This window comes from Lutra lutra, chromosome 6 (assembly GCF_902655055.1).
Source record: "Lutra lutra chromosome 6, mLutLut1.2, whole genome shotgun sequence".
Taxonomy (NCBI): Eukaryota; Metazoa; Chordata; class Mammalia; order Carnivora; family Mustelidae; genus Lutra; species Lutra lutra.
In genome coordinates this window covers 27,052,050-27,077,257 of record NC_062283.1, presented here as the reverse complement: position 1 = coordinate 27,077,257, position 25,208 = coordinate 27,052,050, and the positions used below count along the sequence as shown (strand labels likewise).

At 36.5% G+C, this 25,208-nt stretch overlaps 1 long non-coding RNA gene across 1 annotated transcript in view; it reads right to left on the bottom strand.

The window, feature by feature from the left end:
• Window positions 1-12,466: 12,466 nt before the first annotated feature.
• The window catches only part of LOC125102533 (uncharacterized), a 59,341-nt gene continuing 46,599 nt past the window's right edge, over window positions 12,467-25,208 (bottom strand). Inside the window, exon 3 of the long non-coding RNA XR_007128148.1 lies at window positions 12,467-12,619. This is a non-coding gene — a long non-coding RNA (uncharacterized LOC125102533). The remainder of the gene's footprint in view (window positions 12,620-25,208) is intronic.

The following is a 25,208-nucleotide window of genomic DNA, read 5'->3' as shown; positions in this document are numbered from 1 at the left end:
TCCTTATATACAAGGAAAGGATTATGAGAATAAAGTCAGACCTGTCCACAGAAAACTGGCAAGCCAGAAAGGGATGGCAAGACATATTCAGGGCACTAAATGAGAAGAACATGCAGCCAAGAATACTTTATCCAGCAAGGTTGGACATTCAAAATGGATGGTGAGATAAAGAGCTTCTAATACCAGCAAGGTTTAAAAGAGTATGTGACCACCAAGTCAGCACTGCAAGAAATATCAAGGGGGTGGGGGCTCAATAAAAGAAGAAAGAACCCAAGAGTGACATAGAGCAGAAATTTACAGAAACAAGGACTTCACAGGCAACATAATATCAATTAAAATGTATCTTTCAATAATCATTCTCAACGCTCCCTAAACGCTCCCACAAAACAACACAGGGTTGCAGATTGGATAAAACAGCAGAACCCATCCATATGCTGTCTTCAAGAGATACATCTGGAACCTAAAGATACATCCAGACTGAAAGTGATGGAGAAGCATCTTTCAGCCAAAGGGCCTCAAAGGAAAGCTGGGGTAGCGATTCCTATAACAGATAAATTAGATTTTAAACTAAAGACTGTAGTTAGAGATAAAGAAAGACACTGCATCATTCTTAAAGGGTCTATCCACCAAGAAGATCTAATAATTATAAATGTTCATGCCCCTAATATGGGAGTACCCAACTACATAAGCCAACTGTTAATCAAGATAAAGAATCATATTGATACGAATACAGTTAATAGTAGGGGATCCTAACATGTCACTCTCAGTAATAGATCATCCAAGCAGAAAATCAATAAAGAAACAAGAGCTTTGAATAACACATTGGACCAGATGAACCTCATTAGATATATACAGAACATTTCACCCTAAAACAACAGAATAGTCATTCTTCGTAAGCACACATGGAACTTTCTCCAGAATAGGCCATATACTGGGTCACAAATCAGGGCTCAACTAATACCAAAAAGATTGAGATTATTCCCTGCATATTCTCAGACCATAACACACTGAAACTGGAACTCAGCCACAAGAAAAACTTTGGAAGGAATTCAAACACTTGGAAGTTAAAGACCACCCTGCTTAAGAATGTTTGGATCAACCAGGAAATCAAAGAAGAACTTAACAATTCATGGAAACCAATGAGAATGAAGACACATCCATACAAAACCTATGGGATACAACAAAGTTGGTCTTAGGGGGGAAATATATAGCCATCCAAGCCTCCCTCAAAAAAATGGAAAAAATCCCAAATACACCAGCTCTCTCTACACCTTAAAGAACTGGAAAATCAACAACAAATTAAGCTAACCCCACACACAAGAAGTGAAATAAGATTAGAGCAGAGATCAATGAGTTAGAAACTAGAGATATAATAGAACACATCAACGAAACTAGAAGCTGGTTTTTTGAAAGAATGAACAAGATCAATAAACCCACTGGCCAAACTAATCCAAAAGAAAAGAGAGAGGACCCAAATTAATAAAATTATGAACGAAGGGGGAGAGATCACGACGAACACCAAGGAAGTAGAAACAATCATCAGAAATTATTTTCAACAGCTAAATGTCAATAAGTTAAGCAACCTAGAAGAAACAGATGCATTCCTGGAAACCTATAAACATCCAAGACTGAATCAGGAAGAAATTGATAACCTGAATAGAACAATATCTAGGAATGAGAATGAAGCAGTAAACAAAAACCTCCCAAAAAACAAGAGCACAGGACCTGACAAATTCCCTGGAGAATTCTATCAAACATTCAAAGAAGACATAATACATATTCTCCTGAGCTATTTAAAAAATTAGAAACAGAAGGAAAACTTCCAGACTCTTTCTATGAAACTAGCATTACCCTGATCCCCAAACCAGGCAAAGACCCCATAAAAAAGGAGAATTTCAGACCAATATCCCTGATGAATATGGATGTCAAGATTCTCAACAGGATCCTAGCAATAGAATCCAACAGTACATTAAAAAGACTATTCACCAGGGGCGCCTGGGTGGTTCAGTGGGTTAAAGCCTCTGCCTTCAGCTCAGGTCATGATCCTAGAGTCCTGGGATCCAGCCCCGCATCAGGCTCTCTGCTCTGCAGGGAGCCTGCTTCCTCCCCTCTCTTTCTCCGCCTGCCTCTCTGCCTAATTGTGATCTCTCTTCTCTCTGTCAAATAAATAAAATTAAAAAAAAAAAAAAGACTATTCACCATGACCAGGTGGGATTCATCCTTGTGATGCAATTGTGGTTCAACTTTCCCCATCAATTAGTGTGATAGAACAAATCTATAAGAGAAGAGAGAAGGATCACATGTTCCTCTCAATTGATGCAGAAAAGGCATTTGACAAGATACAACATCTGTTCCTGATTAAAGCACTTCAAAGTATAGGGGTAGAGGGAACATTCCTCAACTTCATAAAATCTATGAAAAACCCACAGCAAATATCATTCGCAATGGGAAAAGCTGACAGCCTTCCCTTTGAGATCAGGAACACGACAAGGATGTCCACTCTCGCCACTATTGTTCAATGTAGAACTAGAAGTCCTGGCAACAGCAATCAGACAACAAAAAGAAATAAAAGGTATTCAAATTGGCAGAGAAGAAGCCAAACACTCTCTCTTCACAGATGACATGATACTTTATATGGAAAACCCAAAAGACTCCACCCCCAAACTACTAGAACTCACACAGCAGGATACAAAATCAATGTACAAAATCAGTTGCTTTCTTATACATGAACAATGAAAATATAGAAAGGGAAATTAGAGAATCAGTTCCATTTACTCTAGCACCAAGAACCATAAGATACCTGGGAATAAACCTAACCAAAGAGGTAAAGGATCTGTACTCAAGGAACTACAGAGCACTCATGAAAGAAATTGAAGAAGACACAGAAAGAGGGAAAAACGTTCCATGCTCAGGGATCAGAAGAATAAACATTGTTAAAATGTCTATAAAGCCTAGAGCAATCTATACTTTCAATGCCATCCCAATCAAAATTCCACCAGCATTTTTCAAAGAGCTGGAACAAACAATCCTAAAATTTGTATGGAACCATAGAGACCCCAAATTGCTAAGGAAATGTTGAAAAAGAAAAACAAGGGTGCCTGGGTGGCTCAGTGGGTTAAGCCGCTGCCTTCGGCTCAGGTCATGATCTTGGGGTCCTGGGATCGAGTCCCGCATCAGGCTCTCTGCTCAGCAGGGAGCCTGCTTCCCTCTCTCTCTCTCCCTGCCTGCCTCTCCGTCTACTTGTGATCTCTCTCTGACAAATAAATAAATAAAATCTTAAAAAAAATTAAAAAAAAAAGAAGAAAAGAAAAACAAAACTGGAGCATCACATTGTCTGAAAAACAAAACTGGAGCATCACATTGCCTGATTTCAAGCTTTAAAACAAAGCTGTGATCACCCAGACAGCATGGGTGACAGTGGATTCTTGGCTATTTGTGTCCACATTGCCCTACCATTGCATCTTTGTTCTTTTGAGGGTGTGAATACATAAGCCATAGGCAAAATTCCTTTTTGTCATATTTTTTATATCTGTCAATCTTTACAACCTCTTCCTACCCCTTTTTCTTTCCTTTCTTACCTGAGTGCAACATCTAGATGCTTCCTACAATCTTAAATTCCCCCAGTTTGATGATCTGTCTTTTGGAGTGGAATGCCTCACACTCATGCTTCCAGATATATTTCCTTCCTCAATCTACACACTCTCCCCCAAATGCATCTTCCCTGTACAAAATCTCTTCAGGATCTGTTTTTTTGCCCTTATGGATCCTCATAACAAAACCCCTTAGTTCACTTAAAATGTCAAACATTTCATCCATTCAAGGCTTTGAATTGAAGAGACAAATAAATACATGGAGGTTAACATGATCCACCATCATCTTTATGGAGAGGCTAGTGTTCTTGTTCATCCTGAGGAAAGAAAGTAATTAGATACTGACCTTTGCTTGATGCTTCTAGGTTGCCCCATGGAGCTCCAGGACTGACTTCTAAATGCATTGGGCATAAGAACTAATAATGTGACTTCTTGAGAATATCCAAGAGAAATCTGATCACTCCAAGATAATAGTAGAGAAAGATTGATCTACTTTGTTATGTTGGAGAATATATGTATCATCTTTTCCTTCTAAGCCTGAAGTGGAGATCAAGTTTTGTGGGTTTTTTTTTTTCTTCTTTTCTAAGTCAAGTTGTTTGATAGAGATAATAGTCTTACCTGGCATTTCATTAACATGACTTGTTCATTTATTCTGTGTTTTTAAGATAGTTTAATATAACATTTGATACAAACTATATGAACATATGGAAACTATGAAGCATATAGTAGAGTACAAACTCATTCTGAAACACGCCATTCCCACTAACTGGCACTTCTTCACTTATGGGCTTTAAGTAAGCACTATCTCAGTTTTTATTTTCATTATTTTCTTACCTTACTTTTTATATTTGTCTACATTTCTTTTTTTTAAAGATTTTATTTATTTGAGAGAAAGAGAGGGAGAGAGAGAGCATAAGCAGGAGAGATGCAGAGGTAAGGGGAGAAGCAGACTCCATGCTGAGCAGGGAGCCTGTGGGGCTCCATTTCAGGACCCTGGGACCATGTTCTGAGCTGAAGGCAGACGCTTAACTGACTGAGCCATCCTCTACAGGGAGCCACTGTAGACACCCCTTTGTCTACATTTTAAAACAATATATTGTTTAACTTTTTTGAGCTTCACAATTGTATCTTTTAATTTTAAGTGGTGTGGGACTTTCCTTTTACACTGAACATGAGATTTCCATGAGTCTTTCATGTCATTGTGTACGATTCATTCATTTTCAACTGTTATATAATATAGTCCATTGTGTAAGTAGAAAAAATCAATTTATCTATTACCTATCATTGGACATTTGGGGTGTTTCTAGTTTTGTTGTTGTTGTTACTATGGACAATGCTGCTATGAACATTTTTGTACACAACACATCTCATGATACACATGTTTTAAAGTTTTCTAGAGTGGATAGCTATAAGTGGTCATTCAGTAAATGTTAGATTTTATAAGATGATGCTACATTTTTCTCCACTTTCTCTCTGTGCCATTTTATACTTCCACTGGCAGTCTATAAGAATTACCCTTGGTTCACTTTCTTACAACATTTTGTATTATCAGATTTCTTAATTCTTGCCAATTTTTGACCTCTTATATGCTCTTAATTTACATTTCTGTGATTACTGACATTGAGGGTGTTACCATACGTGTTTCCTCTTCTGTGAAACATATGTTTGAGTCTTTTAGCTATATTTCACTTGGGTTGTTTGTTCTTATGTTGTTTGATTTTTAGAATTTCTTCATACTTTTGGATATGAATCTTTTTTCAGTTATATATGTTACAAATAATTTCTTCTAGTTTAGGAACTGCATTTTCCCTATTAAAGTGATGTCATTTGACTAAAAGAAGTATTTCATTTTAGCACCCATGTTTTCTTTTATGGTTATACTTGAAAATTTTTTTGAGAATTGTAATTGCATATTTATGTCTTTGATCTATCTGTTATTGATTTTTGTGTATGGTGTGAGGCAGGGGTCATTTTTTTTTTCACTCATACTGATAATTAGTTGCCCTCATACTGTTTATTGATTAGTTCCCAATTTTCCCAGTGATTTACAATACCACCTCTGCCAATTACCAAAATTCCACAAATGCACAGTTATCTTTCATGTTTTCTTTTTTTAAAAAAGCATTTTTTTTAATTTTTAAAATTTTTTTATTTTTTTATGTGACAGAGAGAGAGATCACAAGTAGGCAGAGAGGCAGGCAGAGAGAGAGGGGAAAGCAGGCTCCCGGCTGAGCAGAGAGCCCGATGTGGGGCTTGATCCCAGGACCCTGAGATCATGACCTGAGCTGAAGGCAGTGGCTTAACCCACTGAGCCACCAGGCGCCCCATCTTTCATGTTTTCTTTTCTGTTATTTTTTTTGCCAGTTTTTGAATCTCTGTTCTAATTAAAGAAGTTTATATTTATATTCAATATCTGGTGCGTCAAGTTTTCCACAGTTTTCTTTTTCTTCAGGAGTATTTTATCTTTTCTCACTCCTTTGTTCTTCAAAATAAATTTAAGAATTAACTCATCAAATTCCATGAGAGCACTGCTGGGCTTTTGGTTGGAATTGCTTAGAATCTATATATCAAATCAATTCTTTCTTTAGTTTTTCATTCATTCATTTATTTAAGAAATAGTCACTGAGCCACTATGGTAGGTCCTGGGCATAAGAAGAGTGAAGGAACATAATTTTTGAACTCTACAAAGTTGCAGTCCAATAGGGAGGTAGACATTCAGACACAACTACAATATAGCAATAGCAGAAAACTCTTATGGGCTTTATCACATCAGACATTTTTTCAAGCAATGTATGTACATTTACTTATTTAATACATGAAAAATCATAAGAAGTAGATACAATAGAGGAAACTGAGGCACAAATGTAGAAATAGCCCAAATATTCAATCACAAGAGAATGGATAAAATATTTTTTTAAATATTGACACAATGAACTATTTATTATATATCAGGTGAAAGTGAATGAAGTACACAGAAGAACATGGAAATATAATGAATTTGGGTTGTCAACAAATGAGAAGTGGGAACAGATTGCACTGCAATTTAAAAAAGGATTAGATGATTGATTAGATGTTGAAGTGAAGTATGTTAGAAGATACTAGCTTGTTGCCCTAATAAGCAGGTGTAAGAAAACCATAACCCTTGGCCCAAATCTGGTCTGCTGCCTATTCTTGTAAATAAAGTTTTATTGGAACAGAGCCATGGCTGCTCATTTATGTGTCATGGATGGCTGCTTTTGCACTATAGCAAGTGGAGTTGAGTAGCTGTGAAAGAGAACATCTGGTCTGCAGAGCCTAAAATATTTACTATACAACTCTGTAGAAGAAGTTTGCCAAGCCCTGAATCTGGTTTAGTTAACTGGTTGAATGAAATGCACTGAGTTTGAAAATCCACAAGATAAGTAGTTTACCTTGGGAGAAGCTGAATTTGAGGTATTGATGTGAATCCAGAAAAATATTTGGCTCTTGATTCTTGTGTGAGTGTTTCAACCCTTGTTCCTTAGGCACGTTTCACATTCTGATTCTTGGGTAGGCCATTTGATGTCAACCCCAACATTTTACTCTGACCATAATTCCCTTTTATATTTAGAGCACCTGGGATTTTTCCTTTTTTCACTTTTGAGTTTGGCTATGTATTAAAATTTTCTAAAGGATCAAATCTAACATTTCTTTGGTTTTGAGTAAGTTGGAGAAAACTTCATCCGTCATAGTGATTAGAAGTTCTAAATACTTCTAATTTTTCTTTTTCTGTTTCTAATACAGATTCTTGATAAAATTCAATGAGACATTTCTTTGGGTATGTGAAATAGTATAGTAAAGGCATGTACTTCTTGTGTTCTACCTTGAAACAAGGTCTGAGCTTAATAATCTAGTAGAATAAGAAGTTTTTATGTTTCTCATATTATCCTGATAGAATATGAATTCTGCCCACAGAGTTGAAAGAAACTGTGTCTAAGTGAAGATTAAATTTTCTGTTGAAAGTACAAATCTGTAAAGAGCTTTGGAATATTGTTTTATAGTATATTCTAAAGTTGAACATACATATATACACTCTTGGGTAATATCCAAGAGAAATTAAATGCCTGTGTCCACCAAAATGTGGATACTGAGAATGCTAGTTTTATTCATAACAGACTCAAAATGGAATCAGCCCTAATGTCCATCATAGGAAAGTGAATAAGCAAACTATGGTGTATTTATACAATAGAATACTATGCAACAATAAAAGAGACAAATACCGAAATGTGTAGCTTTATAGAGAAGGCTCAAAAACAATATTTTGAACAAAAGAAACCAGATGCTAAAGATACTAAATGATTCCATTTGTATTTCAAGAATAGGAAAAGCTATTTATGATGCTGGAGTTCATAATAACGTTTATCTGTGGGGGTTCAAGGCAGTAGTTACCGGGTAGATACACAAGGGTTCTTCCTGTTGAAAACATTTTCTATCTTGATCTTGGTGGTGATTACATAGGTCTGTACAGCACATGTGAGAATTCATCTAGCTGTACACTTAAGATTTGTGCACTGTACACAAGTTACACCTCACTAAACAAGAAAAGATCTTATAAGCTTATATAGTTGTTTTGATAAGTGCCTAGAGGGTATAGAATCTACATGAGTGAGAGAGACACTGAGTATATGAACCTAAAATTTATACAATCCCTTATGAAAATGATAGATACTTATTTTATTCTTGTCCCAAAGAGGTTCCAGTCCACCTCTTAATGGAAATTTGACAATAGAGATCACCAAAGACAGAGGCTATTTCTCAAAGAAAGTTTTGGATTTGCTCTTGTATTTGGCCACTTATTATTTGAGATCTTAGAATTACATACACAGAAAATAGAAAACTATAGGAGCAGGTGTTTACAGGTATCTGTCTCAACTGTTGATAAACCTGAGGCTGGGTCTCTTGTGGAGACTGATATTCTGTAGCACCATTTTCTAATGGTCCTGCCAAGATGAGCTTGCTGCAAAGATATTTCTATAAAGTAGAAGACTTAATTTGGTTGTTATGAATGATTGAGATTTTGGCATAGTTAATATGGAACTTTCTTATGGTCTTCATTTATTAAAGTCATTCCTTATACATGGTAGTCAAAATATCTTATGTATACAGTTTGGTTTTACTTTTAAATACACTTTAGTATTCAATAAGTCTTTGAAAATGTAGGCTTCACATATGAGCTAGGTAACAATTATTATTCAGGATATTTAACTATTAAATCTATAAGCTAACCCAGCTGCATATCTGCTTTACATTTTCTGATTTTCCTCAGTTTTCTAAAATGAGCATGTGTTACTCTTTAATCAGAAGAATAATTAGATATTATATAATTTACTATAGTTATATTTTATTTTATACAGTATTATAATAATGTATGTATTTATTTACTCCAGTTATCTTTCCTGAATTCCATACCCATCTACTAAAGATGCAGCCATAATGTTTAATAAGCAAGTCTTTAGTTTATCATATCTCAAATCAAAATCCATATCTTCTTCCCTGTGTTTAAGACTAGCACCTTCATGGAGACAGTGACCCAAACTATCAACTGGGGTATCATCTTCTTCACCCTTCACATTCTACCAAACAAGAAGGCATGCTTGTCTTACCCTTTTAGAATGTCTCCTATCCACTTCCTCTCTTCATTCTTACATTACTGTCCCTCCAATTCATCCTCCATAAAGTCATAGGGGTTATCTTTCTAAAACATGAAGTTCATCATATTACATCCTTGCCCCAAATACTATTGCCTCTTAGATTAAATTCAAACTTTTTAGCATGCCTGGGGACTTTGTTCCCTCACTCCTGCCTACCTTGCCGTACCCAGTTGTGTCAAGATTTTTGCAATTATCTTTACCTGCCAGACTAATTTGATCTGTTGTACATGCTGTACTTTTTAATGTTTTTTCATTACATCTGTCATCATCCATCTACACATCTTTCAAGACTGAAAGTAACCTCCTACTCTGACTAGGTTAACCCACTTATTTTTCACCAGATATGCCCTATGGTTTTCAACAACTATACTTGTGTTGATATGTTTTTTCCCAACTTGAATGTTCTTATAAGTTCTCTTTAAGTCTCCAGGCCTGCCATATTCAAGTCAATTTTAATAGCCAGCTGAGATAATTCAGCTTGAGAATCTGTTCTGGGACTGTAGAATTTTGTTCTCTCCATTTACTTAGGTTATTCTAGCACATTCTAAAAGCAGTCGTGTGGATGAGCAGAAGATTAGGGACTTGATCTTTTGGCTACATTTTGTTATGCCATGACTATGAAAATATGTTTTCAAGCAAGTAAAGCAAACAGGATGCTGAGCGATTTGGCCAACTGGGGACATTCTCGATAACCATTCTGGATATTTAAGATGAATGAATGCCTTCAGACTTGGGCTTGGATTAGGGAATTGGCTTGTCAACTGTTGCTTTGCTGTGTAGATACAGCTGGTGTTAGACATTTGCATTTGATAATATTTGACTTACTCTGATGTCTAAATCTATTTTTTGACAGGGATACCTAAAGGAAAAAAAGTCTGCTTTGAAGATTCCTTGTGAAACACTCAGGAATATATGTTGCTTCTTTCTTCCACCTAAATCAAAATTTTGCCTTTAAATTAATAAAAAGTTCCCAAGGTTCAGGAGAGCCAAGTTTCTGTCATCCTCCATTACGTAATAGGAAATGGGAAAGAGAAGAAAGCAATGTGCTAGGAACACAGTAAGCCAGCCACTCTACTGATCCTCTTCCTGTGGGTTAATTATGACTACTTTGTGGAGGGTCAATCATATAATAGATAAAATTGAGAGGTTCTTTTTTTAAAAATATTTTATTTGTTTATTTGACAGAGGGAGAGACAGCGAGAGAGGAAACACTTAGGGAGTAGGAAAGGGAGAAGCAGGCTTCCCACTGAGCAGGGAGCCTGATGCTTGCTCAATCCCCAAACCATGAGATCATGACCTGAGCTGAAGGCAGACGTGTAACATTGAGCCACCCAGGTGCCCCAAATTAAGAGATTCTTAAACCAAAATATTCTGTGTAGAGAAAAAAGTAAACTGATAGTACCATATGGAAATTTATTTCTTTATCTATTTGTGGTGTCTTGGAGTCCCAATAAGCTTATACAAAATATTATTCTTCTGGCAATGTTATAACAAATGGTCATTGTATTACATCTATTTTTAAAATATTTTTTTTCTTTTTTACTACCACAATAATTCGAAGTGAAACGAGCAGCTGCCTCACTGCTTGAGAAACAGTTGTTTCATGGCTAAATTGATCCCAACTCTAGCAGCCTCTAGTTTGCTAGGGATTTACTTTGAACATTTCAATGATAAGTGACAAAGTCCTCATGTCTAAGTACATTACGTTGTGAGTCACATCCAGAGAATTTAGAAAGAGAAAAAGGAAAAAAGAACACACTGGTCAAGCTTTTTGTTTGTTTGTTTCAATGTTACACATTAGGTTACTGCCAGATGTTCACATTTCATCTTGCCTAAATAAAAATCTATGTTCAAAAATGTCAATATCATTTAACAGCAAAAGCAATATAATTACAGTATTCAATAAACATATAATAAGACACAGACGTTTTCAGTCAGAAGAGGACTTACCAGAGTGTACCTTTTAGCAATTTAGTAGTTAAATTAGGAAACTCTCCCACGTTTTTTTTTTTTTTTACAACATCTGGTGAACAGTCTCTAATTTCTAGTTTTAGAGTGAAAAGCCACTGCACAAACTCATTGCTATGAAAAATTTGCCAGTTGTTTATCTTTACGCCAATCTTATACCCCTATCAGACAAATATATTTCAAATGCGTTTTCTGCATTAAAAAACAAAACAAAACAAAAAACTAGCAACTTCAGATTTCCAGGCATGAAGTTAATGCTATTCAGTTTACCAACTGTCAAAGATGTTTTAAGATGTCATCATCTTCTCAGCATAGTAAAATCAGTCACATGTTAAAGAAAAATGATTTAATGGCTCACCTTTCACTTCCACTTATCCAGGTAGACAGTACACTGGGGGAAGGGAGATCAGAAGGTGGGACTGGATTATCTGCTTTATCTCAGCTTGTAGTTTCAATTTTCCCTTCTTCCCTGTGCTGGGACAGTTTAAGAGGTTCATCTGAATGATCTTAGGAACAGGTTTAAAAATATCTACCCACCCACAAGAATTGCTATTCCTTCCCACGCTCATCAACGTCATCGTAATGTACAGGATGGCAGTGAGCGGTACCAACAGCCTGAAATACTTACAGTATTCTGTATTTTCATCTATTTGCCAAGGCCCCCTCTTTTAAATTTTTAAAAAAGGTTTTATGGCTGAATTAATTTACATGCCTGGTTTACCCAGGCAATATCAGGCTACATTTTGCTTTGAAATGTATGACATCAGTCATTGACATATATCAGAGGTCAAAACTTGAGTCTTTGTTGGAGCAACACCTTGTATTGATTAGATATATTTCTTTTAAGAAACAAAGTATGTACACATTCACAATACATATCCTCATAGAAACCACTCAATTTTAAAAGATAAGGTGTAGCTTCAGTTTATGGATGAGAAAATAAAGATCTTAATCTTTACACCTAATTAAAGCAGAAAGGCAGATCTCTTTCTTCAGTGGGAAGAAAGTTGGGCTATAAGTCAAAGGACCAGAGTTACAGTTTCAATTTTGCCATTAGCTATGAGAAGTTGGACAAATCCCTTATTCTTTCAATACTTTTTCTCTAACTGTAAGTGAGAGTGAAATTTATTTTTGTATCTTTAGAACTACATGTAGATTCAGAGTTGCAGTCAGTATGTAGTTATGTATTTTCTATAAAATTCTTTGAAAAAATATAATTGCATACATACTTACTGGGGAAAAGTATTCTAAGAAAACAAAATTAGGCCTTGTTTTTATTGAAGGTACACTCCGATAGGCTGCTTATGCTGGGAGATAAGGTCCCTAAAGGGACTGTTTGAGGAAACGTAGATTGTCACTTTAAGGCTGCGTTTTTGTTCTGCTGACTGGGTTCTGAAAATGAGGACAAGAGTTTAGTATGTAGATTTGGCAGAAATAATTTTTATAGGCAGAGAAGACAAACTGAGGAAAGGAACAACACTGCTTAGTGGGGATTTTGATTAAATTCCTTTTGGGCAGTGTACAACTTAGTTTTTGTTTGTTTTTAATAAAATATTTTATTTATTTATTTGACAGAGAGAAAGAGAGAGATCACAAGTACGCAGAGAAACAGGGGAAGGGGAGGGAAGCAGGCCCCCCGCCAAGCAGAAAGCCCGATTTGGGGCTCAATCCCAGGACCCCGGGATCACGACCCAAGCCGAAGGCAGAGGCTTAACCCACTGAGCTACCCAGGCGCCCACAACTTAGTTTTTTATCCATATCTCCATAGGTTCTGAGTGAACAATCCAGTTCTTATCTACATATTGTCCAGCTGGACTGCTATGAAGATAAGCGAAGTGCTGAGTGTGGTCTTAAGATGGCATGGATTTTTGGCTATGTTGCCCACTGGGGGCTTGCTTATAAATAAGTCAGGGAGAGGAAATTTCTGATTACACAACCTAAAGATAGCAAGATTAGCGACAGGGAGTGTCCTATTGTTGCTGTGAAATGAAAGATGACTTTTAAAATATTTCCATCATGTATTTAAATTCTTCATAATTTAAGTTTTATGCATGGGTAGCAAATGAAATAGACAGCCTTTTATTCAGATGCATCCTCTTTTAGTGTGTGGACAAATGCAAAGTCTTCAATTTTGTCTTCCAGTTTAAATATAACCTAGTAAGTGCACTTTACCTTAAAGAGCAAAAGAAGATAGTTATGCATGTAGAGGCTGAGAACATAGCTATATATAATTTATAAAGAACCTGAGGTTTTATTGTAGCTTCCATTATGTAGTAAACACTATATAAGCGTTAGCTATTATTCTATATCAAAGACTATCTTGTCAAAAATATGAAATAAGAGAAAGACATCTTCCAGTTATAATTTATCTCAATTAAAATAAACAAATCACCTAAGATTCTGATTTCATTGACCTGGACATTTTAGAGCTCTCTATTGATTTAATGTGCAGTCGAAGTGGATAACCACTGCCTTCGATAGATCCACAATTGTATTTTTTATTAAGAAATGAGAAGAGAAAGAGAAAAAAATATATAAAAAACTGGTAACAGTTCTACTTCTGAAATATTTTCATTATGATAGTAATGGTTGGGGGATGGGCCATTGATTATATTTAACAAGAAATAATGACAGAGTTAGGTTTGGATATTAAATATTTTATTTGCTCTATTTATGCTCATTTAAGGCTTGCTTTTTCCTTATCATGCCAGTGGTCTAATGGGTTAACCTACTTTCTAGTTAGTTCAGATTGCATTTCTGTAGATGTAAGATCTACTTCCCCTGGCTATTGACCAAAAATCATGCTTTTTTGAAACATCAAAGTGCAAATCTGTGTTTATTCCACAGGTAAATGATAGAAATCTCTGTACTACTATTCTCATAGGTGTGTATTGGTATGTCATTATTTTAATTAGCAATTCCCTAATCATATATGATGTTGAGAACCTTGTTTATTTGCCAACTTCTTTGATGAGGTACCTGTTCAGATTGTTTGCCCATTTTGTAATTGAGTCATTTGTTTATTTTCAGTGTTTGATATAGTGTTATTATAGTCATCATGCTGCACCATAGATGTCTAGACTTACTCATCCTATTTAACTGCAACTCTGTGCCCTTTGACTAATATCTCCCCATTTCCCCCACCTCTTCATCTCTGGTAACCACCATTCTACTCTGTTTCTATGAGTTTGATGTTTGTTTTCTTATAATTGAGTTTTAAGATAACTGATAACAATCATTTATCAGATGTGTTTTACAAATATTTTCTCCCAGTTACTGGTTTATCTCTTCATTCTCTTAAGAGTGTCTTTTGCTAAGGTTTAATGAAGTCCCATTTTTCAACTTGTTCTTTCATGACAGTGCTTTTGGTGTTGTATTTAAAATGTCATTGCCGAGCTCAAGGTTACTTAGATTTTCTCCTATGTTGTCTTCTATGAGTTTTATAGTTTTGTATTTTGCTTTAGGTCTGTGATCTATTTTGAATTAATTGTTGTGAGAGGTGTAAATTCTGTGTCTAGATTCTTTTTTCTTTTCTTTTCTTTTTTTTTTTTGCATACAGATGTCTGGATTTTCCAGCAGCATTAGTTGAAAAGATTATCCTTCCTTTATTGAAATGTCTTTGCTCCTTTGTCAACTATTGATTGGCTGTGTAGGTCTATTTATGGGCTCTCTATTCTGTTCCATTAATCTAATTGTCTAGTCTTCCACCAATACCACACTGTCTTGACTAATGTAGCTTTATAGTAAGCTTTTAGATTAAGTGGTATCAGTCCTCCAAATTTGTTCTTCAATATTGTGTTGACTGTTGGTTTTTTTTTGTCTTTCCCCATAAAATTTTAAAATACAATTGTCAATATCCATAGTTAATTTGGGAAGAAGTGACATTTTAATTACATAAGTCTTCTTATCCATGGAGATGAGATATCTCTCAATTTACTTAGATTTTCTTTGATTTCTTTCATCAGTTTTATAGTTTTTCATGTATAGATCGTGTATATATTTTATTACATTTATACCTAGATTTTAATTTTTTAGGTGTTAATGTAAATGATGGGTTTTAATATTAAATTCAAATATTCATTGTTGGCATAAAGGAAAGCAATTAAATTTTGTGTATTAACATTGTATTCTGCAACCTTACTATAAATGCACATTAGTTCCAAAACAGTTTACTGGTTATTTTTTGTTGTTGGTGGTGGTTTTTTCTGTCAATTCTTTGGGATTATATACATAGACAATGATAATATCTGCAAACAAAGACAGTTTTTTTTCTTCCTTCCCAATTTGTAAAGCTTTTATTTCCTTTTCTTATTTCATTGCATTAGCTAGGACTTCCAATAGAATGTTCAGTAAGTGTGGTGAGAGGAGATATTCTTGATTGTTCCCGGTCTTAAGAGGAAAGGATCTAGTTTCTCACCATTAGGTACGATGTTAGCATGCATTTTTTATAGATGATCTTTATCAGATTGAAAATGTTCCCTTCTATAAATTCTTAATTAGAAAAGGTGGTACAGCTAATATACATGAGCACATTCTAAGTTCATACCCCTCAATAAAGAACTATATATGATAAAATGTTTCTTTTACTTTTTCTGCATCCTTGATCCCTGCTCCAAATCCCAGTTATCATCTTAAAAGTGACAATATGCATATTAGTCCACACAATTTTCTACACTCTCATACATATAGCAGTTTGAGGATTATTGTTTGGTTTTCCTTCTTTTTTTTTTTTAAGATTTTATTTATTTATTTGACAGACAGAGATCACAAGTAGGCAGAGCAGCAGGCAGAGAGAGAGGGGGAAGCAGGCTCCCCGCCGAGCAGAGAGCCTGATGTGGGTCTTGATCCCAGGACCCTGGGATCATGACCTGAGCCGAAGGCAGAGGCTTAACCCACTGAGCCACCCAGGCGCCCCCCTGGTTTTCCTTCTTTTATGAGTGAAATATGCTGTGTAAAAACAAAATCTATTCACTGGTCATTATGCAGTAGGCATGATTCTACATATATTTGTGCTCTCAACCCTCACAATACTACCTTTGAAGTCGATGCTATTATTATTCTTATTTTATAAGCAATAAACAGACAGAAAAAAAGTTAAATATCTTGTTTCTATTAAACCAATAATGATCTTTCCAAGGTCAACAATGAACTCTCCATTTGCTAACTTCCAATTCTCAATTCCCATCTTTTTTGATCTATGAGCAGTTGATAACTCCTTGGTTTCAAAGGAATCACTCTTTTCAAGCCTTTTTATTTTACTGGTCACTTTCAGTCTTTGCTGGTTCCATCCGTTATCACTGAGTGAATGTTGGAATACTCCAGTTCTCACACTTTGGTTCTTTTCTTTTTTCTATCTACACTTATTCTCTTGGGTATCTCATCTAGTGTCCTGACTGAATACCATCCATATGCTGATCACTCCTGAATTTACACTTCTGGCTATAAGCTCTTTTTGAAATTCACATTTATATATTCAGTTGCATACTCCATGTATCTGGTTGATTTTCAATAGACAAGTAAAACTCAACATGCTTAGAATTGAATCCCTCATATTTTACCTCCAACTGCTCCACCTACAATTCCTTTCAAGTTGTTAAAACTAAATATTCTGCAAGTGCATTTAACTGGTAGACTCTAATATATAACAGTACCCCAAATTCAAAGGAAGTGTGGAAAAATTGTTCTTTATTTTATATCCTGTCCAAATAGAAGGTGCCTTAAAAGGAGGTTGAGAGAGCCAAACCAAGTATTTGCAACCATCAGTTTCCTTATTTATTTAAAAAGAAAAGTACATTTGAGAATTTTAGAATTTATTAATTAATGCCCTTATTTTTAAAAAAATTTTTAATTTTTTAATTTCTTTTCAGCGTAACAGTATTCATGGTTTTTGCACCACACCCAGCGCTCCATGCAATCCGTGCCCTCTCTAGTACCCACCACCTGGTTCCCCCAACCTCCCACCCCCCGCCCCTTCAAAACCCTCAGATTGTTTTTCAGAGCCCATAGTCTCTCATGGTTCACCTCCCCTTCCAATTTCCCCCAACTCCCTACTCCTCTCCATCTCCCCTTGTCCTCCATGCTATTTGTTATGCTCCACAAATAAGTGAAACCATATGATAATTGACTCTCTCTGCTTGACTTATTTCACTCAGCATAATCTCTTCCAGTCCTGTCCATGTTGCTACAAAAGTTGGGTATTCATCCTTTCTGATGGAGGCATCATACTCCATAGTGTATATGGACCACATCTTCCTTATCCATTCGTCCGTTGAAGGGCATCTTGGTTCTTTCCACAGTTTGGCAACCGTGGCCATTGCTGCTATAAACATTGGGGTACAGATGGCGCTTCTTTTCACTACATCTGTATCTTTGGGGTAAATACCCAGTAGTGCAATGGCAGGGTCATAGGGAAGCTCTGTTTTTAATTTCTTGAGGAATCTCCACACTGTTTTCCAAAGTGGCTGCACCAACTTGCATTCCCACCAACAGTGTAAGAAGGGTTCCCCTTTCTCCACATCCCCTCCAACACATGTTGTTTCCTGTCTTGCTAATTTTGGCCATTCTAACTGGTGGAAGGTGGTATCTCAACGTGGCTTTAATTTGAATCTCCCTGATGGCTAGTGATGATGAACATTTTTTCATGTGTCTGATAGCCATTTGTATGTCTTCATTGGAGAAGTGTCTGTTCATATCTTCTACCCTTTTTTTGACATGATTATCTGTTTTGTGTGTGTTGAGTTTGAGAAGTTCTTTATAGATCCTGGATATCAACCTTTTGTCTGTATTGTCATTTGCAAATATCTTCTCCCATTCCGTGGGTTGCCTCTTTGTATTGTTGACTGTTTCCTTTGCTGTGCAGAAGCTTTTGATCTTGATGAAGTCCCAAAAATTCATCTTCGCTTTTGTTTCCTTTGCCTTTGGAGACATATCTTGAAAGAAGTTGCTGTGGCTGATATCGAAGAGGTTACTGCCTATGTTCTCCTCTAGGATTCTGATGGATTTCTGTCTCACGTTGAGTTCTTTTATCCATTTTGAGTTTATCTTTGTGTACGGTGTAAGAGAATGGTCGAGTTTCATTCTTCTACATATAGCTGTCCAGTTTTCCCAGCACCATTTATTGAAGAGATTGTCTTTTTTCCACTGTATATTTTTTCCTGTTTTGTCGAAGATTAATTGACCATAGAGTTGAGGGTCCATATCTGGGCTCTCTACTCTGTTCCTCTGGTCTATGTGTCTGTTTTTATGCCAGTACCGTGCTGTCTTGGTGATCACAGCTTTGAGGAAAGCTTGAAATCAGGTAACGTGATGCCCCGAGTTTATTCTTGTTTTTCAACATTTTCTCAGAAATTCAGGGTCTCTTCTGATTCCATACAAATTTTTGGATTATTTGCTCCAACTCTTTGAAAAATACCAGTGGAATTTTGATCGGAATGGCATTAAAAGTATAGATTGCTCTAGGCAGTATAGACATTTTAACAATGTTTATTCTTCCGATCCAAGAGCATGGAATGGTCTTCCATCTTTTTGTGTCTTCTTCAATTTCTTTCATGAGTGTTCTGTAGTTCCTTGAGTACAGTTCCTTTACCTCTTTGCTTAGGTTTATTCCCAGGTATCTTATGGTTCTTGGTGGTATAATGCCCTTATTTTTAATTTTCTTTGCTTTTCTTAGGTTTATTATAATGTTCTTCTAATTTTTAAAAAAAGATTTTATTTATGTATGTGAGAAAATGAGAGAGAGAGCATGAAAGGGGAGAAGGTCAGAGGGAGAAACAGATTCCCTGCTGTGGGACTCAATCCTGGGACTCCAGGATCATGACCTGAGCTGAAGGCAGTTGCTTAACCAACTGAGCCACCCAGGTGCCTTCTAAATTTTTTTTAAAATTTTTTATTTATTTCTTAGAGAGAGAGAGAGAGAGACAGAGCGTAAGCACAAGCAGACAGAGTGGCAGGCTAGAGGCAGAGGGAGAAGCAGGCTCCCTGCCAAGCAAGGAGCCTGATGTGGGACTCGATCCCAGGATGCTGGGATCATGACCTGAGCCGAAGGCAGCTGCTTAACCAACTGAGCCACCCAGGTGTCCCTTCTAAATTTTTAATAAAGTAATCTCTATGGCCAACATGGGGCTTGAACTCGACCCTGAGATCAAGAGTCACATGCTCTACTGACTGAGTAAGCCAGGAACCCCTTCTCCTAAGATTTTAAATTGGATTCTTAATATATAGATTTTTATCTTTCTTATTCTCACATATATATATATTTAGGGCTATTAATTTTTCTCTGAGCACTGATCATTTGTAGCCCATAAATTCAGAGTGTTTCTATGATAATTTCTAATTTTTTTCTAATTTCATGAAAAGTTAATAGCTATGCTTCAATTTCAATTTTTATTTCTCTCCAAACAAAGAACTGTTTAGAGTTCTAAACTTTTCAGGTGACAGTGGTTTTTTTGTTTCATGTATTGTTATTAATGTGTAGTTTTATTTCATTTTGGTCAGAGAATGATGTCTGTATTATTTATACTTTAAAAAAATTTTTGATGAATTTTTATGATCTAATATGTAGCCAATTTTATGAATGTCCACGTATCTGTGAAAATAAGATGTATTGTTTCTTTCAGGGCATATAATCCACCAAATATCCATATATATACATCTCATTATATTAATTAGATCTTTCTGTGTTTTTTGTCATTTCATCTATACTGAATTGAGGGATGTAAAATAAAGTTTTCTGCAATAAGTGCATTTCTGTATATTTCTTTTTAGAGTCAATATATCATTTGATTTATGAATGCAGATGCTATATTATTTGATGTGTATAATTTAATAAATTTACCTTTGTCTAACATACTTTTGCTCTGAAATCAATCTTAAATAATATTAAATGAACAACTTCCTTTTTGTTTTTTATTATTTGTCTAATATCCTTTTGCCATCATTGTATTTTGAATATTTAGATTATATATGGCATAATGTTGCATTTTCCTTTATTGTATACTTTGTAAGTCTGTTTCCATTGTATTAAGAGTGTCTTGGTCATCTGTATTTGTTCACACAATCCTTTGCCAGTTCTGATGTGCCACCATATTGAACACTATATCTTTTATTTTAATTTTTTTTCATAAATGGCTTATATTTTCCTCATCCTTTTTTTTTCTATTTCTTCTGATAACATGAGTGGTTTACACAATATCCTTTGATTTCCCTCTTTGAGCAATATTATAATTAATGTTTTCCTATCTCACCTTGCCCTTTTCTCCCTCCACTATTCAATTTTAATTGTTTGATTCTTCCTGATGTTATTTTTATATCTTTAAATATATTTCTATCTTTGTTATTTGATTCATCAGCACCAAGTGCATAATTGTATATCCAAGAGTAAGAGGTTAAGGATGAAATTGTCAAATTTTTACTTAATTTTTTTGCACCTTTTTTTCCCTTCTCACATCTTTTGTAGTATTACTTCTATATAGATAAGATTCATAAAGTTTACTGTATTCAACCCACACTTGTTCTAATCTTATTTGTGCAGTTTGATACATTTAGTGTTCACTGCTTCATTTTGGCCAAAATCCATCCATTAATAATTTTTTCAGTAAGAGATAATGGAAACTGCATTTGTACATGTTCGTGAAAATTTGCCATTGTACTTTTTATGTAAATGAAAGTTTAGTTGACTGTAAAATTCTTGAACTACCATTCATGAGTATTGTTTTTAAGATTTTATTTATTAGACAGACAGAGAGAGAGAGACAGCAAGAGAGGGAACAGAAACAGGGAGAGTGGGAAAGAGAGAATTAGGCTTCCTGCTGAGCAGGGAGTCTGAGGTGGGGCTTGATTCCAGGACCCTGGCATCATGACCCTAACCAAAGGCAGACACCTAACAACTGAACCACTCAGGCACCTCTTGAATTATATACTTTTAATTATAAGATAATCTAAATAAAGATAAAAATATAGAGAAAAACAAAACGAAATTTTCCATATCTACACCCAGCTTTACCAAATCATATAGTTTTACCATGTTTGCCTTAGTTATATTTTATCCTATTATTTTATTTTATTTATTTTTTTAAATTTTATTTTTTCAGTGTTCCAAGATTCAAGTTTATGCATCACACCCAGTGCTCCATGCACTATGTGCCCTCCTTAATACCCACCACTAGGCTCATCCAACACCCACCACCCTCCCTTCCAATACCCTCAGTTTGTTTCTCAGTGTCCACATTCTCTCATGGTTCATCTCCCCCTCCAATTTCCCCCAATTCATTTTTCCTTTCCTTCTCCTAATGTCCACCATGTTATTCCTTATGCTCCACAAGTAAGTGAAACCATATGATAATTGACTTTCTCTGCTTGACTTATTTCACTCAGCAAAATCTCCAGTCCTGTCTATGGTGATACAAAAGTTGGGTATTTATCCTTTCTGATGGAGGCATGATATTCTATTGTATATATGAACCATATCTTCTCTATCCATTTGTGTGTTCAACGGCATCTTGGCTCTTCCCACAGTTTGGCGATTGTGGCCATTACTGCTATGAACACTGGGGTATAGATGGCTTTTCTTTTCACTGCATCTGTATCTTTGGGGTAAATATCCAGTAGTGCAATTGCAGGGTGAGAGGGTAGCTCCATTTTTTATTTCCTAAGGAATCTCCACACTGTTTTCCAAAGTGGCTGCATCAAGTTGCATTCCCACCAACAGTATAAGAGGGATCCCCTTACTCCACATACTCTCCAACACTTATGTTTACTGTCTTGTTAATTTTGGGCATTCTAACTGGGGTAAGGTGGTATCTCAATGTGGTTTTGATTTCAATTTCCCTGATGGCTAATGATGATGAACATTTTTTCATGTGTCTTTTAGCCATTTGTATATCTTCTTTGGAGCAGTGTCTGTTCCTGTCTTCTGCCCATTTCATGACATGATTATCTGTTTTTTGGGTGTTGAGTTTGAGGAGTTCTTTATAGATCTTTATAGTTCTTTATATCAGCAATTTTTATATAGTGTCATTTGCGAATATCTTTTCCCATTCCATGGGTTGCCTCTTTGTTTGTTTGTTTGTTTTTGTTTTTTTCTTAAATTTTTCTTTTTTTATTAAAATTTTTTAATTTTTTAAATAAACATATAAACATATAATGTTTTTTATCCCCAGGAGTACAAGTCTGTGAATCGCCAGGTTTACACACTTCACAGCACTCACCATAGCACATACCCTCCCCAATGTCCATAACCCCACCCCCCTCTCCTGACCGACCTCCCCGCAGCAGCCCTCAGTTTGTTTTGTGAGATTAAGAGTCACTTATGGTTTGTCTCCCTCCCAATCCCATCTTGCTTCATTTATTCTTTTCCTACCCCCCAAACCCCTCATGTTGCATCTCCACTTCCTCATATCAGGGAGATGCTGTGATAGTTGTCTTTCTCCGATTGACTTATTTCGCTAAGCATAATACCCTCTAGTTCCATCCCTTTCAATATTTCCTGTAGAGCTGGTTTGGTGTTTGGTGAAAATTCTTTCAGTTTTTGTTTGTCCTGGAAGCTTTTTATCTCTCCTTCTATTTTCAATGATAGCCTAGCTGGATATAGTATTCTTGGCTTCATGTTTTTCTCGTTTAGTTCTTTGAATATGTCATGCCAGTTCTTTCTGGCCTGCCTGGTCTCTGTGGATAAGTCTGCTGCCAATCTAATATATATTTTTAAAAGATTTTATTTATTTATTTGAGAGAGAGAGACAGTGAGAGAGAGCATGAGCGAGGAGAAGGTCAGAGAGAGAAGCAGACTCCCCGTGGAGCTGGGAGCCTGATGCGGGACTCGATCCCAGCCCTCCGGGATCATGACCTGAGCCAAAGGCAGTCGTCCAACCAACTGAGCCACCCAGGCGTCCCCAATCTAATATTTTTACCATTGTACTTTACAGACTTCTTTTCCTGGGCTGCTTTCAGGATTTTCTCTTTGTTGCTAAGACTTGTAAATTTTACTATTAGGTGACGCAGTGTGGATCTATTCTTATTGACTTTGAGGCGGGTTCTCTGTGCCTCCTGGATTTTGATGTTTGTTCCCTTTGCCATATGAGGGAAATTCTCTTCAATAATTCTCTCCAATATACCTTCTGCTCCCCTCTCTCTTTCTTCTTCTTCTGGAATCCCAATTATTCTAATGTTATTTTGTCTTATGGTGTCACTTATCTCTCGAATTCTCCCCTCGTGGTCCAGTATTTGTAAATTGGTTGGGAGAATAAAGAAAAAGGAAGTCGAGAGATTTTGCTCAGGCGGGAAACTAGAAGAATCCCAGAGCTAGATTTAGGGCATATTTTGATCTATTAGAAGAAGTTGTACCCCAAATTTTTTATAAGAAAAAACCCCATGTGTATACAAAAAATAAAGTTAGATACAACGAAGGATAAAATATGACTATAATAATGAAGGTTCAAAAAAGGTTTTTTTTTTTTATGAAAGCTTTTGTTAAGATAAACTAGTTTAAAAACGTTAAAAGAGGAAAGGGTAAAAGTTAAAAAAAATTTAGAAGAAGAAAAAAAAATAAAATAAAAAAAATTAAGTTAACTGCAACACTAAGAATCATGGGGAGAAAGCCACGAATTCCATGCTTCGCTTTCTCCTTCTTTGGGATTCTGCTGTTCTCTTTGGTACGTGAACTTGGTCTTGGCTGGATTTCTTGTTGATCTTCTGGGGGAGGGTCCTGTGGTAGTGATTCTCAAGTGTCTTTGCCCCAGGCAGAATTGCACCACCTTTACCAGGGGCCGGGCTAAGTAATCCACTCGCCTTTGCTTTCGGGAGCTTTTGTTCCCTGAGTGCTTTCCGTAGAGTTCTGGAGGAAGGGAATGAAAATGGCGGCCTCCCAATCTCTGGCCCAGAGGAGCCAGAGCTCGGGGTCCCCACTCCTCAGTGCGCCCTCAGAGAAAAACGCTCAATCACTCCCGTGTCCCTGTCCTCTGGCTGCACTCCGAGCTCACCCAGCCTGTGACTGGTTCAAGGTAACCCCGACCTGAGAGCTCACTCCTCGGCTCTGTCTCTGTAGCCAGCTTCCCCACTCTAATACCTGCGAGCTCTGTGACACTCAGACACCCCCGATCCTTCTGTGACCCCGCGGGACCTGGGGCCATGCTGACCCCGCATGGGCTTCACCTCAGTTTAGCCTCTGGAGCCATGTCCGTCAGTGGAGCAGACTTTTAAAAAGTCCTCATTTAGTACTCCGTTGCTCCACCGCTTGCCGGGAGCTGGCCCCTCCCCCCGCGGTCTATCTTCCCATCGCGTTGGATACACTTCTCTGCTGGTCCTACCTTTCAGAAAGTGGTCGGTTTTCTGTTTCTAGAATTGTTGCTGTTCTTCTCTTCAGTCTCCTGTTGGATTTGTTGATGTTCGCAATGGATTGATAAGCTATATAGCTGATCTCCTGCTACCTGATGTAGTCTCAGCCTGCTACTTCTCTGCCATCTTGACTCCTCCCCCTCACCTCCTTGTTTTGTTGACTGTTTCCTTTGCTGTGCAGAAGATTTTGATCTTGATGAAGTCCCAAAAGTTCATTTTTGCTTTGTTTCCTTTGCCTTTAGAGACATATCTTAAAAGAAGTTGCTGTGGCCAATGTTGAAGAGGTTATTGCCTATGTTCTCCTCTAAGATTTTGCTAGATTCCTGCCTCATGTTGAGGCCTTTTACCCATTTCAAGTTTATCATTGTGTATGGTGTAAGCAAATGGTCAAGTTTCATTCTTCTATACATAGCTGTCCAATTTTCCCAGCACTATTTGTTGAAGAGACTGTCTTTTTTCCACTGGCTATTTTTTCCTGCTTTGTTGAAGATTATTTGACCATTGAGTTGAGGGTCCATATCTGGGGTCCCTACTCTGTTTAACTGGTCTATGTGTCTTTTTTTGTGCCAGTACCATGCTGTCTTGGTGATCACAGATTTGCTGTAAAGCTTGAAATCAGGCAATGTGATGCTCCAGTATTGTTTTTCATTTTCGA